The following is a 14,610-nucleotide window of genomic DNA, read 5'->3' on the forward strand; positions in this document are numbered from 1 at the left end:
TGTGGTCGGCGAGGGGTGAGAGGGAAGTACCGGGGATACTTCGGATTGGGAAAACGAAACGCCGGGGGAGAGATTGATAGCATTTTGCAACAAGGAAACATGACAGCGGTAAATACCATCTTCAATCAACATCCGAGAATAAGATACATGGGAGATGCCTGGAGACAAAGCACGATGCCAGATTGACTACATCCTTGTCAAGAAGAGATATAAGTCAATGCAACAATTTCAGAGTGTAAAAATCATTCGCCTTGACTGGGATTCGAACCCAGATCCCTCAATATCCGGTCGAGTGCTTTAGCCACTTCAGCTACCGAGGCGTCCTCTTAAACTCTGACATTTTTGGGGCTTTTAAAGGAACAAGATGTTGTGACGAAATGCCGTACATACAATGTCACAGGCATTCGTAGTCGTGCGCGAGGCGCCACAGTCCACGAGGTTAAAGCCAACTTTTAAACACTTATGGTGTTTTCACTTTGACAAATTCCAAAGAAACTGCGGGAGATGCCGCAACAGTAACTTTTAACGGAGTCATCCGCTAATGTGCATTTCAATGCAACAATTTCAGAGTGTAAAAATCATTCGCCTTGACTGGGATTCGAACCCAGATCCCTCAATATCCGGTCGAGTGCTTTAGCCACTTAAGCTACCGAGGCGTCGGCATTTCGTCACAACATCTTGTTTCTTTAAAAGCCCCAAAAATTTCAGAGTTTAAGAGGACGCCTCGGTAGCTTAAGTGGCTAAAGCACTCGACCGGATATTGAGGGATCTGGGTTCGAATCCCAGTCAAGGCGAATGATTTTTACACTCTGAAATTGTTGCATTGAAATGCACATTAGCGGATGACTCCGTTAAAAGTTACTGTTGCGGCATCTCCCGCAGTTTCTTTGGAAGAGATATAAGAACCAAGCTAAGAAGTGTAAGAGTTACCCGATCAGAGCGATCACAACCTGGTGATCGTGGGCAGCAGACTGCAATACAAGAAGATGAGGAAAGAGACTCAGCAACCCAGATGGAACACAAAGATACAGGAAGAAAAGAACGCAAGAGAATAGTTCACCGCGGCCATCGAAAGGAAAGTAGAAGGAAATAATAAAAATACCAGAATTGATGGTCGATGGAAAGAAATGAAGAATAAAATTACCAGAGCGGCAGATGAGCTCCCTGTGAGTAAGGCGGAAATGTCTAAGAAGGCATGGATAACAGCTCAAATGAGAGGTCTCATAGACGAAAGAAGAAAATACAAGAATCCAAGAAATGAGAGTGAAATAATGGCTCTATTAACAGTTGAGGAACCAGGTCATACGAAAGTGGAATACGGAAAAGGAAGAATGGATAGAAATCTACTGCGAGGAAATTAATGACAGCAGGAAAAAGGGAAATAGCGAGATGGCTTATAAACTAGTGAAGAGGCTATTCGGAGAAAGAAAAACAAAATCGCAAAACATCCGAGCCGCTAATGGAAAAATACTAATAGATGACGATGACATTGGGAATAGATGGAAAGAATACATTGAAGTCCTCTATCAAGCTCCCAAACCACTAGAAGATGGCTTAATTAAAGATGAAAGCATGATAAGTAAAGGCGATCGGGGTCCGCAGATATTAAGAAGCGAATTGGAGAGAGATGTGGCAGACCAGAGAAAGAATAAGGCACCAGGAGTTGACAAAATAAACGTAGAAATAATCAAGGTACTTGAGATCAAAGCGAAGGATGCCCTCTATTGAATAATCAAAGATAGCTACGACAGCGGAAAGATACCAGAAGACTTTGAGAAAAGCATAATGATTGCGAAACCGAAGACAGATAAATGCGAAGAGCCCAGAACATTGAGCCTGGTGACTCGAGCATCAAAAAATCTTACTCGGATAATTAGCCAAAGGGCAGAAGGAAACCTCTCAGCAAACCAATTCGGATTCAGGAAAAACCGAGGAGCATGAGAGGCAATTCTCAGCTTGAGGGTTCTGGCCGAAAAAATGAGACACGTAAATAAGCCATTGTATGTAGCATTCGTGAACTTAGAGAAGGCCTTCGATGACGTCGAATGTAACAAGATGTTTAGGATACTAGAAGCGTTTGGATTGGACTACGACGACCGAAGAATTATCTATAACCACTTCAAGAATTAGATTGCAACAATGCAAACGAAAAATGGAAGAAAAATAAACAAAGGATATATTCAACGCATGCCTGGAAGAGTCAATAAGAGAAATGCAAGAATTAGGCATCAAAGGAGTCACGGTAAATGGAGAAGAAATCAACATGCTCGGGTTTGTAGATGACATCGCAGTAGTGGCGGAAACGCGAGAGGATCTGCAAGCCACTCTAAGTGCTATGTATCAAGTACTGGGGGAATATTATATGAACATAAACCAGAAGAAAACTAAAATCCTTGTTTGCGGAAGAGAGAAGCTGAATGCAGATATTAAAATCCGAGGGGTGAAACTAGAGCAAGTGGAAACCTTCATCTACCTGGGCAGCAGAATGACATGGGATGGAAGAAGTTCGACCGACATCAAGTGAAGAATAGCCCAAGTTAAGAACGCATTCATGAAGAAGAGGCAATTACCATGCTCAAAGAACCTAAGGGTGGAAACAAGGAAGAAATTCGTCAAGACTGTCGTGTTGAGCAAGGCGATCTATGGTTCCGAGATTTGGAACATTGGAAAAGTGAATCAGCGAAGAATAGAAGCCTTAGAAACATGGCGCTGGAGGAGAATGGGGAAGATTAAATGGACAGGCAAAATAAGGAACGAGGAAGTATATAAAAGAGCAGAAGAGGATAGGACCATATGGAGAACTCTACGACAAAGAAGAAATGGATGTACTGAACAAACATTGAGGCACAGTGGATTGCTTTGGAATATAATGGAATGCAATATTCCACGAGGAAGACCAAGAGACATGTACATAGGACAAATTATGAAGGATGTAAAACAGAGGGGGTATCAGGGATTGAGGTAATTGACATTAAATAGAGTAGAATGGAGGGCTGCAGTAAACCAATCCTAGGATTGAAATACTGATGATGATGATGAATTACAGTCCATTTGCAAGACACGTTTATGCTCCCGTTAGAAATAGTTTCACTGCGACGGAGCGCGTCCTTCATTTCCCTGCTTGACAACAAGAATATGATCAAATCTTCTCCATCAGCGTTGGACATGATACTTAATTGAGCACGCGTAGTAAAACCAGCGACTTCAGTAAAAACGAGTCTAATCAGATGGCGGGCTATAATCCCTAGATTAAATGACTATCAATGACAGTGCGACGCACTTCTCTGGAGAAAACAAACGATCCGACCTAAGATCTCCAAACGAGCCTCAGATCATTCGATCCGACCTAAGTGGCTCCACAAAAAGAACGGTTATCTCATTTTATTGTGGAATTTCTCATCGAGAGAGCTTTTTTTCTGTTCATAAATATGACATTGCACTGTGGCAATCAGGGAGACGTCCCAATTTGAAATAACTGTCAGTCATGATGATGCCGCCGGCGTAAGACGTTGAAGATTTCATATAGAGTTCTCGTAATGGATTTCGGCAGAAGAAGACTTTCGTGTGCGTCAGAGCGCGCGGGCGTGAGCGGAATAATGGATGGAAGAAATATGGAGGGAGGTTCACCGAAAAAACGCCGGCGTAATTACACGTTTAGTTCATGATGGAGCCTTCTATGTTTTAAGCGAAGACCTAGCAATGGAATAGATGTTCGTTTAGACTTTAAGGCCTTGAACAATTAGATTCTACATCCACATATTACCCCGCAAGCCGTCTCAAGGACGTGTGGCAGGGAGTGGTAGGTCACTAGCCATTCTACATACATTCCCTCTATTTCCTCATACATTCGGTACCCCGCGATCCACCAAAGACCTAGTGGAAAGGGGGCGACCAAACACCATTGATACAACACGCCAAATATTTTACTGGTGTTACATGGTTGGCAGCTATTCATATGCCTACACAAAGAGGACTAGGTAATACATTACGCGAGGGTAGGCGCAGATGTAATTCAGACACTAATTACCGGTTAGTATAGTACGCATTCCGGACGGACAATTCACAAATACAAGAGAAGTAAGATCTGGTGCTTTCCCGGCGTATTTGATTCGTGAAGGATTCTCGGGTCTTCCACCGGGTCAAGGGTTCCATATTGGCCGACGTTTCGTGCATCGTCTTCAGGGTTGATGGCTGCCATTCCGTATTTGGCCGTCTTATATACCTGAGCTCACGCCTCAGGTGACCTGTGATAGGCCCGAGGAGGGGGGACCTCCTGATTGGTCGCCGGGCAGTTGTGGTCTGTTCCTTCCTTTCTTTACTTGGTTTAGCACCGGTTTCCATGCATTGCTGAGGGAATAGCCGGAATCCCTATTGAAAAGAACATAAAAGAAACCTTCGCCTGGGACAATTGGAAAAATCAGCCATCGCCGAACACAGCATCGCGATGGATCATTCCATCAATTTCAATGAGACGAAGGTACTTGCACGCGCCGGTGGTTACTGGGACCGAATAGTCAAAGAATCAATTGAAATTAAAATGGCAGGACATAATTTCAATAGGGATTCCGGCTATTCCCTCAGCAATGCATGGAAACCGGTGCTAAACCAAGTAAAGAAAGGAAGGAACAGACCACAACTGCCCGGCGACCAATCAGGAGGTCCCCCCTCCTCGGGCCAATCACAGGTCACCTGAGGCGTGAGCTCAGGTATATAAGACGGCCAAATACGGAATGGCAGCCATCAACCCTGAAGACGATGCACGAAACGTCGGCCAATATGGAACCCTTGACCCGGTGGAAGACCCGAGAATCCTTCACGAAATACAAGAGACTTTATACATTCATCTACACCCCACTGGCTCTAGGGCGCACGGCGGGGGACGTTAGGACGCCAGACTTGGATAGTGTTTTGTGAGAATTTAACCGTGTATACCTTTATTTTCGAGAGCGTGTACCTATTATTTTCTAAACTGTCCCCCTCTTTTATTGCTGTCGCGAAGAATACGCGGGAAAAACGAATACTTGAATGTATCAGTGCGACAGTCTTAACTCTCTAATTTTGTGATATTTGCCGACCCTGCCAATGTGACATAATTGTGGGGCCTAATTATATCACCAATATTGGATGCAAAACCACACGCTCTATATCTTTGTGATATGTTTAATCTAGCCCTGAGTCTTCGCATATCTAAAGGTTCCCACCGTAGATTCTGTATTAAATGTGTGACGCTTTGTGTCCTTTGGGTCGAGTTTTTCACAAAAATTAGCAGCTTTTCTCTACACCCTATTCAATTATGTAATTAATGTTTATTGAAAAGAATCCCAAACGCTCGCCGCATGTTCGATGTGAGGCCTTACTTGAGAAAAATAGCACGTTTCCTTCACTTTTTCGTCGTAACACCTTCCGACTATACTTTTGACGAATGCAAGCCTTTTTAGCGCCCCTCCACGAATCGTGCGCGTTTATTTTCCGGAAGAAAGATCCGATGCAATGGTGACCCCAAAGTATTTTACTTCATCCACGACGCTCATCTGAACACCTCCGAGTGTGTAAGTTGGTAAAGTTTCGTTGTATTTTCTAATGTTTAAAACGGTACATTTTCCCATGACGCTACATTATTTCGTATTTAATTTCAACTCCCATTCTATACAGCATTTTTTAATGTTGTTTAAGTCTTTTTCCCTGTAGATTACAGTGTCGTCGGCAAAGAGTCTTAAGCTTCTTTTTATTTTACTGGTGATCCCGGACTGCAACCATGACGTGGTGGAAGGGCTTGCGCGCTTTGATCAACCCTAGGGCTGTGCTGGCGGGAGTAATAAGAATTGCTGCTGGTAGTGTCACCCATGCCAGATAGGTCGAAGGTTAGGAGCCAGAAAAAAAGGTAGTCCACGCAGCGTCTGTTCCTCAGTAAGGCGGCTGCAATGGCGTCTGACCCCAGTGGGGCGGCCAGTAAGTGATGGTGGCACGTTAAAAACACAATTGAAGAAGGCAACGGGAAACCAACTGAATTATCATTCCTAAGATTTACTTGATGCACAAAACAGAGATTTTGAGTCCTGCCAACTACGGGGCTCGGCCCAATCGGCCGTGTGTCGTGCCCGGCAGCGGGGGAGGCAAGGCTTCCGCGGTCGTCATCCCACGAAACCCTTGCAAGGGAAAACCAGCAGCAGCAGGACAGAAGACGCAGGAGAAGAAGACCAAATTAGTTAGAATAGGAACGTGGAATGTTAGGACAATGATGTGGACCGGGAAATTGGAGAATGTTAAGCGAGAGATGGAAAGAGGAAAAATAGATATTTTAGGTCTATGCGAGGTGAGATGGAAGGATAGCGGGGATTGCTGGAGTGATAAGTATAGAATAATATACAGCGGCGGGGACGAGAGCCAACGAGGGGTTGCCATAGTATTAAATAAAGAGGTAGGAAGAAGCGTAATCGAACATAGAACAAGCAACGGATGGAATATTACTAGTAGAGATAAAAGCAGAACCGACGAACTTGGTTATTATTCAGGTATACATGCCACCGAGCAACCAAAAGGAGGAAGAGGTCGATAGGATATACGATCAGTTAGAGGACATAATCGCGTGTGTTCCTGCAGGGAAACATTTGATAGTGATGGGGGATTGGAATGCGATGTTAGGCGAAGGAAGAGATGGTGAAGAGGTGGGGGACTACGGTTTAGGCAACGAGGAATGACCGCGGAAAGAAAGCAGTTGAGTTCTGCAGGAGACGGGTTAGTCATCACCAACACTTGGTTTAGACACCACAAAAGGCGCAGGTATACAGGGTTCGTCCGGAAAATAAGTGTACTGAGCTCAGGAAAAAACATTTATTACACTTTTACATATCTTAAGCTAATATTCCTCAAAATAGGACCGTTGTGAGTCGATACACTTGTTCCAGCGGCGTTCCCATTCCTGGAACGCTCCCGCGAATGCATCATCGGGAACCTCTCGAAGACTCGTCGTCGACCTCTTCTCTGCCCTCCACGAATATCTTGTGCCACCGAAAGATCATGTTTCTGGACATGGCTGACTCCCCGTAAGCCTGGTTAATCATACCGACAGTTTCGGTAGACGATTTCCCAAGCTTTACCGCAAATTTGATGGAATAACGCTGCTCCAAAAACGCGTTCCGTGACGTGGGTCGAGCGTGGAGGTTCGCGTTAACAGAGCTCCTCACTACACCACAGCTCAGAGCCGACTGCCTTTTTCAGCGTCGCTTGCCAACATACCCCCCTCCAATCGCAGCCCGCCAGAGCGATGCTGGGCGTGCCTGGAGCGGCGGGAAAAAATCAGTACATATATTTTCCGGACGAACCCTGTACATGTAAAATGCCAGGTGACTCAGAAAGGTATCAATTACATTATATTCTGGTTAGGCACATGTTTAGGAAGAGTGTGATAAATTCGCACAGCCTCCCGGGAGCGGATGCCGACTCTGACCACAATTTAGTTGCTATGAAATGTAGCGTCCGTTTCAGAAAGATAAGGCGGGGTAGGTGGGTTAGAAAATGGAATGTAGAAGCATTAAATGGATTGACAAGGAAGGAGTACTAGAAGGCTGTAGAGTTAGGCAAAATGAAGTACAAAGTGTTAAATAATAAATCGAGGCGGGCAACAAATAAAGCAAAAGAAGCATGGTGGAAGACGCAGTGAGAGGATATGGAAAGTTGAGGAAGGATGATATTGGTGCGCTGTTCAGCAAAGTTAAATTTTTACCGGGAAGTAAGAAGGGAAGATCTATGCTAAGAGTTAGAGATAAGGAAGGTAAGATAATAGTTGACACTGGAAAATTCAAGCGAGATGGAAGAAATATATAGAACTGCATAGTAAAGAACTTAGACCGACAAAGTTAGACATAGAAAAGGAACATGACGTAGAGGAAGATACCTTAGGTCCAGGCATACTCGAAAATGACATAGAAAGGGCATTTCGGGAGACGAAGCTAAATAAGGTCGTGGGGGTGGAAAACATTCCTGCGGAACTACTGAAATGTTTAGGAAAAATGAGAGGAAGAGTCTATGAGAAAAGAATCTGGCCGGAAGGCTTTGTGAGATCAGTGTTAGTTCCTATTCCGAAAAGGTAAAGGCTACATCATGTGAGGACTATGGGACAATAAGTTTGATATCCCACGCAGCTAAGTTGTTCTCAGGATTATCATTAAAGGATAGAAAATAGGGCAAATGATTACTTAGGGGATGGCCATTTTCGGTTTAGGAAGGGAACAGGTACGCGTGATGCTATTGCAGTAATGAGATTATGAATCGAGAGGAATATAGAACACAACCAGGAGGTATTTGCCTGTTTCGTAGATTTCGAAAAAGTGTTTGATAGAGTGAATTGGGAAAAACTAATGAATATATTGCGGAAAATAGGAATAGATTGGAGGGAAAGGAGGCTAATCCGCAACCTGTACATGTCTCAGACTGCTCAGGTACGAGTGGGGAACGGGGAGTCCAGTTGGGCAGTGTTAGGGAGAGGTGTAAGGCAGGGTTGCCCATTATCACCGTTGCTGTTCAACCTGTATGTAGAGGAAATGATTAAAGAGGCATGGGAAGAATTGGAGATAGGAATGAAAGTGGGCGGGGAATTCGTAAACTCAGTTAGGTTCGCTGATGACCAAGCTTTAGTTTGTCAGTCAGCCAAGGGGCTGCAAGCATTGCTGAGTGAATTGGAAATTCAGTGCGACAGATATTGGATGAAAATCAATATTAATCAAACAAAGGTTATGCGATTTTCTGGAAAGAAAACGGCTAAGCTAAACATTAAAATAGGAGGGCAAAAACTAGAGCAGGTAGAACAGTTTGCGTATCTCGGAAGTGTTTTGGACCAACACGGTCAAAGTAGTAGGGACGTAAGGAGAAGAATTGCGCTAGGCAAAGAGGCTTTCACAAGGAGGAGGGAGTTGATGAGAGAGACGTTGAGTAAGGATGTTAAGAAAAGACTCGTAAAAACTTTGATATGGAGCGTAGCTATGTACGGCGCGGAAACGTGGTCATTGAAGCAGGAGGATAGACGTGGACTGGAGGCTTTTGAAATGTGGGAGTGGAGAAGAATGGAGAAGGTGAAATGGACAGAGAAGAAAACAAATGAGGAAGTACTTGGTATGGTGGGCGAAGAGAGGGGTTTGTTGGGAGAAATCCTATGGGGCCAGGAAAGGTGGATGAAGGGGGTATTGACCGGTAGTGGGCTGTTGAAGACTGTAATAGAGGGGACAATGTTAGGCAAACGAGGAAAGGGAAGGAACAGGATCGGGATGTTGGACGGGACGAAGGGAGGAAGGAAGAAATGAAGAGGGGCTGATGTGGAGTAGGATGCTGGATTTTGTGTTTTGTTAGAAATAATAAAATATTTATTTCTAGTTGTGTCCACCCAAAAACCTACCTTAACCGGTAGATTACCTTAAAAATTATTAATGTATATCCGAAATAGTAGTGGTCCTGTGGCACTACCCTGTGGGACACCCGATGTTACTTCCACATAATTAGAACTTTAGTCAGCCATCACTACCCTTTGTTTGCGGTCTCAGTAAGTAAGTCCCGAATCCAATTTATTACTTTGTCGTTTATTCCATACTGAGCTCAAGACCGCTACTAATGTTGATCCGTTTCTCGGCATTTACTTCGTTTATTTTTGGTTTAGCTTGTTCACCAAGTGATTTATACGTCCTTTTAAGGCAAGCGTTTATTTTTTTCTGCTATTTTTGAAATCTGAGAGTCATAGCCTGATATGAAGTGGCAAAAAGCGCTGGATCCCACTTTATTTTTCCCAATACATGGCTTGCGCTCTTGCTAAATGGTAATATATGCTAAACCCTCGAAACATGTTCGTGTATCCTACGATGGCTCGGCAGTATAATGAACTCCGGAGTGATTAAGAGGTGCCCGATACGATAAGTGGACAGACCTCAGATCAACAAAGTCCGCTCCAATTCCCGACAAAATCTCAACAATCTTTGTTTTACACCCTCAATTTGGCTCCAGAAGAGCCATCCGCGGTCAATGTGCGGCACTATTCCTGTTGCAAACGGCCTTTCTGTTGCATCCGTGGGTCTCCTCTATAATAGTTAACAATCATCCGATTTCTATTCGGGAGAATTATAACTTAAGGTTGGGAGAGACGAAGGGATAGAAAGAACTGAAAGGTAAAAACATTAGGCCAGCAAGCTTAGACATATAGAGACAACATGACGTGGATGAATATAGCGTAGACTCAGGCATCGTAGGCGATGAGATAGAAAGAGTATTAAGGGAGATGGAATCAAAAACGGCCGTCGGGGTGGACAACATTTCTGCGGAATCACATAAAAGTTTAGGAAAATGTCATAGGGTGAGTTTTTATAAACTAATTCAGAGCATTTAAGAGATAAGAATTGGGCCGGAAGACTTCGTACGATAAGTATTGGTTCCTATTCCGAAAAATGTAAAGGCTACATCATATGAGGATTGCATAGAAATAAGTTTGATTTCCCACACAGCTGAAGTAGTTCTAAAGATCATCAACAAAAGTATGGAGAGCAAGGCAAATGATTACTTAGGTGATGATCAGTTTGGTTTTAAGATGGGGGTGTTCTCCGGTCTAATATAAGGATGAAGTCCACCACTTTTCCTTTCACTCTATCAAACGCCTTTTCGAAATCTACGAAATAGAAAAAAACGTCCTGACTATATTCTGTATTCCTAATGCGTTTGTGGAAGTGGCGTAAAGTGGAAGACTTCATCCTTATATTAGACCGGAGAGCAGCCATTCAAATGTCATGAATGAGACTGATCTTAGTTGCGATAGTGTGTTGTGGAAAATTATTAACGAAGGACTGCACACATTGAAGGTGTCAGCACGCTGGGCTCCACGACTGCGGACTCCTTTTCAGAAGCAAACATGGTGGAACCGGCAATCGAAGCGATGCGACCTTGAAATTTTACCACATCCGCCCTATTCTCCCGATCTCGCCACAAGTGACTTTTAATTATTCCCAGTACTCAAGAAGACATTGCGGGGTCGGAGATTTGCCGTCGTGATGTACTAAGTCATTGAATAAACACTGAAAACCCATGGTTAATATATTAATCTGTTTTAAATTGTCAATTAGAGCAATTACATTGGAGGAGACCGTTGCATGCCCACGTGGTAGTAGAATTTCACCTTCCTACTTTTCAAATTCTTGCTTGCACGTTATTGGATAATATTCTTACTGCATCCTAAGGTGGAATTATTTTTTAGATGATAGAATATGTATTTGCATGCGTGTAGAAATAAAGGATTTTTGCATGAATGCATACGTCACTGTGGCCATTGTTTTCTATACATGTGGTTTTGTTCCATTTTACTGGTGGTGACATAACACTCCCCACCACACGCCATTGCGGCGGTTTGCGGGGTATGGTGTGGATGTAGATGTACATAATAATAATACAAATAAGACCAATTTAAGCCTTGATTACAACTGGCAATGTTTTACTTTAAATATGTTCTAGATTTCTGAGCTCATATTTTTCCTTCATATGAGGCATATAAATATACTCCACCGCCTCAAATCCCAATACCACCACTCGAGGGACTCGAGAAGCGCCTTGTACTTTTTTTAATCATATTTTTTGGTGTCATTTCTTTGATAAGAAAAAAGTCGTTCTCGTCCTACGTCGTTCTTATCGTGAATATTTCGTCGGGGCGGGGCCATGGACCGCCAAATGCCCGAGAGATAATTCCAAAATAGGACATATTTACTACCCCACAGAGCGAGAAGTAGACCACGGCCCCATTTGGAATTTCCCACACAGTCGAGCAATAGGTTATCACCTCTCTATGGCTCACTTTCATCAGCAGCAATGGGCAACGAGAAAAAATGAATGGCAGCATGCCGCGGCTCCAATGACAACATTTGCATCAACGAATTAGCGGCCGTATGGCAAGGACGCTCAAACCCATACACTCGTCACTTCAAAACAACTTGAATTCCATATGCAGGTCCCGATGAATGCAAATCGAAAACTGAGTCGTAACTTTTTGATCAGCGAAAATTTCGCGATAATACTGGATCATAGGCAATTAAATGAATGGTAAGTCGCCAGCAAGCAATCAATAAATGAACTGTTTATGTTGGATGTGTCCAAACAAACAATACTAAGAATGGAAAATAGCCTACGGAACCATTATGCATTGTCATTCCAACAGTGTCGCAGCACTACGCGTGTTATTCGGAAGTGCGTTCTCATTGGGTAATCCCATTCAACAGCATGGGAAATTTGCGAGGGGATATACGAGCGAGAACATTGATTAACCTGCCAAGTAAATTCGAGTTGAAGATGGCCACAGTCACGGCGTCAGTTACGCTACATTCAAGTCTCTAGTACAAGATTTTTTAAACATAGAGTAGAGAAAAGTTTGAAGATAGAAAATGGAATTTATAAATAAAAAGTTTCCTCCTCGGCAAAATTAAACATAGGTTTTACTTGCCAATGAAAATGTGAGAATTATTTAATAACCATTTTAAAATTACAAAGCGGTACAACTAGCGCCGTCGAGAATTTTTTAACTTTTTACATCCATGACGGTAATTTTCAGAGAGCTTGAAACGAGAATTCCTTCATAAAAATTTATTGAATTTCACCCCTTTAAATTCAATTTTCCGAAAACCCTTCCTTTTAAATCTTCAGGTTATTTTCTTCTACTTTCTATTTTTTTGGGTTCATTTATGATAAATATTTGATTTCCTGAATTAAATCCCATAAAGGGAAAGCCTCAGAATTTGAAAAAGATATTCGGGAAAAAATTACGTTTCTTTTCGTGAATGTTGGACTTTACAAAAGTATTCCAAGTTGAGTGGGGTGGATATTCGAGTCTACCGTTTCGCAATTTAATTACCAGGGTTCATTTACAATGTCCTCTCCTTTATTATTCAATCATAGCTTCTTTCTCTTCTCCTTGGCGATAAAATGCTAACATGACAAGACCTAACAGGATTGGGTGGAGGAGTTTTTATGGCTTGATGGAGTAAAGTATTCCTTTGCGTTCACACGCATAAACTTATTTATTTCACGGTCAGATTTGACCACGGAAGAACATCTTGGGTTGGTGGAGGGCGTTGGCTGTCCGTGAATCATGGAGTGAGGCAGCGATTGGAGGGAATACGCGCGCACTGCCGACATTTTCCAGCCAATCGTGTATCTAGGCAGGAATTGGGGCAGGGTTCTTTCCAAAACGAATGCAACTACATTTCCAGCGCCGCTCTTATTGGTCGAAGTGGGATCAAAATACTCGATGAGAGGGTGGAAGCTAAACTTTCCCGCGAAACCGGTCTCAGTGCTCTCCAAGCTGTGGAAGCGAAAGGAATTCAGTTATTGTAAACCTCTGCGCGCCGACCGTATCACGAAAAAAATGAAATCGACGTTCGATCAACGTTACGCGATTGCTAATTTTTGTGCTTAACTGCAAAAATCTCTGGAGGAGACTTACAAAATGATTCGTGAGGCTTACGGAGAATCTGTTCTGCCCTACTCCCAAGTTCCGAGGTGGTTTAAGGCCTTTAAGGAGGGCCGGGACTCGAACGAACTCACGACGAACAACGCTGTGGGTGGCCGCCAGCAAGTAAACAATGTGGCTCGTGTTCGACAATTGTTGGACTCTGACCGTCGATTGAGTATCAAGATGGTTGCCAATGAACTGGACTTGTCGTTTACTGCTCTGTTTCCTATTGGAACAGAAGATTGAGCGATGAGGAAAGTGTGCGCCAAGCTCGTGGCCGGGCTACGAGTCCGCGAGTTCCTGGTCAAACACCAGGTGCCAACGCTGACCCCCCCCCTTTAGTCCTGACGTGGCCCCAGCAGACTTCTTTTTGTTCCCTCGGATTGCGGCAGCCCTGAAAGGAACCCATTTTTCGTCCTTAAGAGAGATCCAATCAGCCGTGGCAAAGACCTTGCGAGAGGTCCCCGAAGACTCAATCCAGGGCGCGTGTCGGTCATGGCAGAGTCGCTGGAAAAATGTGTAGAGGTCCAAGGACAGTACTTTGAAGAATTTTAAGTGTTTGTGCAAATCTGTTCAATAAATTACCTTCAAAAAATAATCACATTACTTTTGGAACACATCCTGTATGTTCGCCTTTTGATGCGATGAATTTCGATCGTTGTATTTGACTCATCCATTCAATTATACTTTTCCAACTAATTTCCTCAGTCACTTGGGTTCGATTTTGTTGAGATTGGCTGTACCACTCGAGGGAAGACCACGCCCCCAAATACCAGTCCGTCAAAAGAACGGACGATAAGAGATCAAATTAACATTGTCCGACCGCGGTAGGGGTAAGAATATTCGGGTAAAAATTAATCTGGTGTGTATTCACCCCCTGCCACACACCCTAGCGGTGACTTGCAGGTCGGTAAAACATCTTTAAAAACATTGATATCGGGCGTAGATATATATGGCGGGGAAACATGGTAATTGAAGCAGGATGGTAGTCGTAGATTGGAGGCTTCCGCAATGTCGGTGTGGGGAAGGATGGATGAGGTGAAATGGACTTAGAAGAAAATAAATGCGGAGGTGCTGGGTATGGCGAGGGATTGCAGACAGAAATCATAAGGAGACAAGAAAAATAGATGCAAAGCATATTGATC

This window comes from Hetaerina americana, unplaced genomic scaffold (genome assembly GCF_022747635.1).
Source record: "Hetaerina americana unplaced genomic scaffold, ioHetAmer1.1.p SCAF_5, whole genome shotgun sequence".
NCBI lineage: Eukaryota > Metazoa > Arthropoda > Insecta > Odonata > Calopterygidae > Hetaerina > Hetaerina americana.